Genomic DNA, 5,589 nt, shown 5'->3' with positions numbered 1-5,589 from the left:
TTAAGGGTTTTTTTTTATCCAAATATCAACTCATAAAAAATATGCTAACAATGTAGAATAGCTTAGGAAATTTTATTATAAATTATACATATGCTCCTGTTTCTATGAAGGTTAAATTTTATCGAAAGTCAGCTTTCAGTGATTTGAAAAGAGTTAAAATTCTAGAGCTGTTCAGTGTAGGGTTGTCATAGGCGCCTCAGATCTGCCCGTGCTTTGGGGTCCCATTAGCAAGATCAAAAACTAAGTATTTTCAATGATTTCCTCTTGTATATTTGTCTATGAACTTAGGAATTCCAAGTCAGCAGTTGAAATCTTTGAATTCCTTCTAGAAGATGAATTCTCAATCACTAGGCAGTTAAAATTCTTTAGAATGGCATAAATCAGAATGGGGCCTGTTGCCTCAGACTCATTCAGACACCTCTAGGTCCCATTCATGGGTAGCTCATTATTTAAATCAAAGTAGGTCCCATTCATGGGTATCTCATTATTTAAATCAAAGTAGGTCTCATTCATAGGTATCTCATAATTTAAATTGATGTTTTAGTCTAATTTAGAAACATGTAGGTCCCATTCATGGGTATCTCATAATTTAAATTGATGTTTTAAATTAGAGCATTGACTGAGCATTAACAATACCTAAGTAAAGAGGCAACGTTGATCCTATATCTCCACCTGTGCTTTTAAACCAGGTCAGCCAATCAATATACCAATTAAACAATGGTTTACGGGCCTATTCATAGCAAGAGCTACTGCTGAAGTTCTGTGTGTTTCCATTTTCATTTTTCTTCCTCTGTGTCCCTGTGCTTGCTCATTAGAATGAAACTCAATTTCATTGAATAACAATTTGATGATCGATTTGGTTATCCTGGCGTTGACTCTTAACATTTTTCAGAAATCTGTCTTTTATTCATTTGCTTGTTGGCTTTTTCTGTTTCTACATATATGGGTTAGCGCCAGGGGTGGGCAAACTTTTTGACTCGAGGGCCACAATGGGTTCTTAAACTGGACCAGAGGGCCGGAACAAATGCATGGATGGAGTGTTTGTGTGAACTAATATAAATTCAAAGTAAACATCATTACATAAAAGGGTACGGTCTTTTTTTTTCAATAGTTTTATTCATTTCAAACGGGCCAGATCCGGCTGACGGGCTGTAGTTTGCCCACGGCTGGGTTAGCCTCTCTGAAAACTATACCTCACTTTCCTGTAACTCAGAGGAATGCTCTATGGCCAACATTTCATGCAGGCCTATCCTGAGCCCTTCTGAGGAAAGTCAGATCTACTGCTTTCTACTCAAACAACCTTCTGGTACTTCAAATCCCGATAAGTGTTCTCAGAGCAGTAAGTCTGCACTCATCATGAGGAAAACCCAAGAGAGAGCTCAGGATCATGGGATCATCTGGGGAGACCCCTATGAGAATTGATATATTAGGATTCAACATATTGATTGATTCTAGAGGCAAAGGGAAAATTGTTCTTAAGTTATTCCAGCCATGTCTGTGTCTAGCGCTCCGTGAATTGTCATCAACACTTGCGGTGTTATGAGTTATTTCTTACCTGGCCACCCCAGGAAACCATGGATTAGAAGGGGCTGGAGAGCAATGCTCATGGAGGTCAACCTTTGCCCACAGTCGCCTGTCAGAGAAATGAGCCCACGGCATGTCAGAGCACATCCAACACACGCATTTGTGAAATTCTGAATTCTTGGCTGAAAATGAATGTGGGACACCTTTGTCAGTAAATGTTTGGTGTGTGGCAGTGATTTTCAACGCTTTTCATCTCATGGCTTACATAAACTAATGACTAAAATTCTGTGGCACACCAAAAAATATATATTTTTCGCTGATTGGGCAAAAAAATAATAGGTATAATTTTTATTCATTCCCACTGGACGGCTATTGTTGTGTTGGCTATTGCCATGTTTTTATTTGACAATCTAAGGGGAAAGAGGTCCTTGTCCCTGACTCAATAGTCATGTGTTGCATGTTTTAAAAATTCCTACGGCACAGCGGTTGACAATCACTGGTGTATGGCATGTTCTTCACAGAAGCTTGCCCCTCGGAGCTGGTAAAGAGGTTCCTAGAGCCTCTATGTATGTATTCATATTATTTTTTAACTTTAAATTATTGTGCCTTCTGGATTCACTGAAATTTAAAAATTGCCATTTGGTTTTTGGACCCAAATGCTTTTATTTTTTGGTGGATTAGCAATCACAGTTTTATCAGTGCCTGCCTCCCCCTCTCCATTCTTACCAGTTCTTTCACATAAAGAAAAATATGATGAAATCTATATATCAAGACAGCTACATGCATAGATACCAGTAAGCACATAGATCAATATGTAGAAAATGGTAGAGAAGATACGCAAACTGTTAAAAGAACAAAAGGATAAAGATATAAACAAAGATTTATGTAGAAAAAGATGTAAATTGTATGTGAATGTGTCTCCATTATGTAGTTAGAAATCCTGAAAAAAACAAAAAAACAAAACAAAAATAGTTACATTGTGAGGCAGTAGCTGAGACCATGTGGATTGTCTCAGATATATTTTTCATTCTAAGGGAATGAGATTTCATTCCTTGTGACTGTGCCCAAAGAGTTTAAAGTCAGGAAAATCATATTTGTGGCAACTTTAAAGATGATTTCATTCGTTTTCTTTTTGTTAGGGAGCATGCCACCAAGGAATCTTCTCTTTATAACCATGTCATACTTTTCAGATCTCATCATTATCTTCCAATTATGAATCTTTGCAAATCACAAGAGTGGTTTGAGCTCAAGAAATGATGGAGGAGGGCAGAGGAGGGAGCTAATCAAACAAAAGTTTTTGAAATAGGTGTTGAAGTGTCCATATGTATTCCTTCTGAAATCCAATGTTATTCACTTAAGGCTATCATTAGGAATAATTACTTTATTTCTACATAGAATTTAATATTTCCTAAGTGTTTATGCCAAACACTGATCATGTAAATTTATTTAATCTTAACAGCCTTATTGTTACTCTCATTTTTTATTTTTATTTTAAATATGTTTTTATTGATTTTAGAAAGAAGAAAGGAGAGAGAGAAGGGCATCCATTGGCTGTCTCCCCTATGCCCCTTGCGGGAATCCAAACAGCAACTTCTTGTTTCATGGAACAGTGCTCAACCAACTGAGCCACACTGGTCAGGGTCATTACTCTCATTTTTAAAAAGAGAAAACTGAGGCACACAGCCATAACATAGCTTACTCCAGGTCCTATTGTTGGTGAAAATGGGAGCTCCTCATGAGACAAGGAGAAGGGAGTTATAACAGGGATCAGAGCATTTGCAGCTGTGGAGCTGGTATAGACGTCTCTGCAGTGCTATTGTTATTGCTTCTGGTGATGGGCAGGAGAGCTGAACGGGAAGTGGGAGAGACCAGGCACATGGCAGAACAAGAAGACAACTGAAGCCTGTGCCTGGCTCTCTTCCTCCGTTTTCCATGTGGTGGGAAACCTGCAGAAGACGATGCCCCTTCTCATAGGGCTGCACATGTATCCTCTCAGGATTTGGAGAAATGAAGGAGCGGATCCGAGAGTTTTTGAAGGAGCTGTGGACTTGAACTCTGCTCTATGCCAACATGGTGAGTTTGAAAATCTGCTGAAATCCCCATGTGCTGCCCCCGTACCTGATACCCTATGCCAACTTGCCACCTACCTTCTCTACTCCTGCCTTTGAAATCTCAGGCCAGACCTGACCAGGACAATGAAGTCATCCCTTGGGATCCATGAGGGACTGGTTCCAGGACCCTCCAAGGATATCAACATCCATGGATGCACACATCCTTTAGTTGGCCCTCTGTGTTCATGGGCCCTTCATTTATGGATTCAACAAACAGCAGATCCTCAGAGGCATAATCTGAGGATACAGAGGGCCAGCTGTATAAGGAAGGGAATTCTGGAAATGCAGTCCCAAGCTATCTAACTGGAGAACAGAGCCATGACAGACACTGTTTACTTAGCTTCTACTGTAGGCTAGTTACTGTGCCAAGTACTGTATAGATTTTTAGAAGGATGCATTACACATGTCAAGTATATAATGTCAAGTGTAATTGTTGCACATTATATATGACATGAAATTTATATAGCATACTAGAGGCCTGGTGCATGAAATTCATGCATTCAGGGGAGAGGGGGTCCTTCAGCCCAAATTGTGAGAGGGCACAGGCCAGGCCGAGGGTCCCCACTGGTGCAGGAATGGGGCTAGGAAGGGGGATGCAGGACGTTGGCCAGCCGGGGAGGGACCACAGGAGGGCTCCAAGGTGTGTCAGGCCCATCTCGCTCAGTCCCGATCAGCTGGACCCCAGCAGCAAGCTAACCTAACAGTCGGAGCGTCTACCCCCTGGTGGTCAGTGCATGTCATAGCGAGCAGTTGAGTAACCTTAGCATATCATTAGCATATTACACTTTGATTGATTGAATGGCGTACCGGCCACTTAGCATATTAGGCTTTTATTATATAAGATAGGTCAAGTATTATCAAATACTTACTGTAAAAATGTAAATAGAATGGTTGTGTGTTATGGATTGAATTGTGGTCCCCAAAATTCATATATTGAAGCTCTCACCCACCACAACCTCAGAATGAGACTCTGTTTGAAGGCAGTGCTTTTAAAGAGGCAACTACGGTTAAGTGAAGACATATGGGCAGGCCCTGATTCAATCTGACTTGTATCCGTATAAGAAGAGGGGGTTTGGAAGCACAGACGGACACCAGGGACACATATGAACACAGGGATGACAACATGAAGCGGCAGCAAGAGAACAGCCATCTGCAAAGTCAAGGAGAGAGACCTCAGGAGAAATCAACTCTGCCGTCACTTGGCTCTTGGACTTCCAGCCTCCAGACTGTGAGAAAACACATTTCTGTTTTATGAATCACCCAATCTGTGGTAGTTTGTTATGGCCACCATCGCAAACTGATACAGTTTGTGGGGCCAAATTTACTTAATTAGGATGCTTCTGAGTCAAAATCCAAAAGTAGAGATTTATTAAATCAGTAACTGCTGGGTCCCTCTATCAGCCACGAGGGAGGGTCATATCTCCACAAGCAGATTGAGTAAACATCTGTTCCCGGCTATGGAATTTTTTAAAAGGAAACTGTATGTTCAAGCATGTGCAAACTCTTTTTTTTCCTTTTAAATACACCTTTTATGTTAGTCAAGTTTCACATTTATGGAAAAGTTGTAAAATTGCACAGCATTCCCACGTACTTTGCCACCATTACTGGCATCTTACATGGGCATGGCACACTTGTCAAGATGAATAAACCAGTATCGACACAGGCCTTTTAACAGTCTTCATGTGTACTGGTTAGCTATTTTTTGTAGCGTTTCACTAATTTTGGATTTGTGTAATGTTTTGTTCCTAATGAGATTGGAGCAATGTGTTGGGGGAGGAAGACCGCACAGGGAAAAGCGCCATTTTATTACCTTATCTCAAGTACATACTATGAATAAGTTTATACCTGTTGAAGTTAACTTGACCACCTGGCTGAGGTACTGTTTGCCAGTTTTCTCTACTATGACATTACTTTTTTTTTCTCCCATTTCCAACTGTACCCTCTGCCTGGGGGA

The 5,589-nt window shown here is 40.6% G+C and overlaps 1 protein-coding gene and 1 long non-coding RNA gene across 3 annotated transcripts in view; one reads left to right on the top strand and one right to left on the bottom strand.

Moving 5' to 3' along the window:
- Positions 1–5,589, top strand: part of CDH8 (cadherin 8) — a 299,936-nt gene that overhangs the window by 103,622 nt on the left and 190,725 nt on the right. The gene's annotated exons all lie outside the window — the stretch shown is intronic.
- The window catches only part of LOC107181896, a 176,418-nt gene that overhangs the window by 26,070 nt on the left and 144,759 nt on the right, over positions 1–5,589 (bottom strand). Inside the window, exon 2 of the long non-coding RNA XR_001512604.1 lies at positions 4,443–4,448. This is a non-coding gene — a long non-coding RNA (uncharacterized LOC107181896). The remainder of the gene's footprint in view (positions 1–4,442; positions 4,449–5,589) is intronic.

The sequence above is a fragment of the Myotis davidii genome, unplaced genomic scaffold, assembly GCF_000327345.1.
Source record: "Myotis davidii unplaced genomic scaffold, ASM32734v1 scaffold590, whole genome shotgun sequence".
In the NCBI taxonomy this organism is placed as follows: Eukaryota; Metazoa; Chordata; class Mammalia; order Chiroptera; family Vespertilionidae; genus Myotis; species Myotis davidii.
This window is presented reverse-complemented; position numbering and strand designations above follow the sequence as displayed.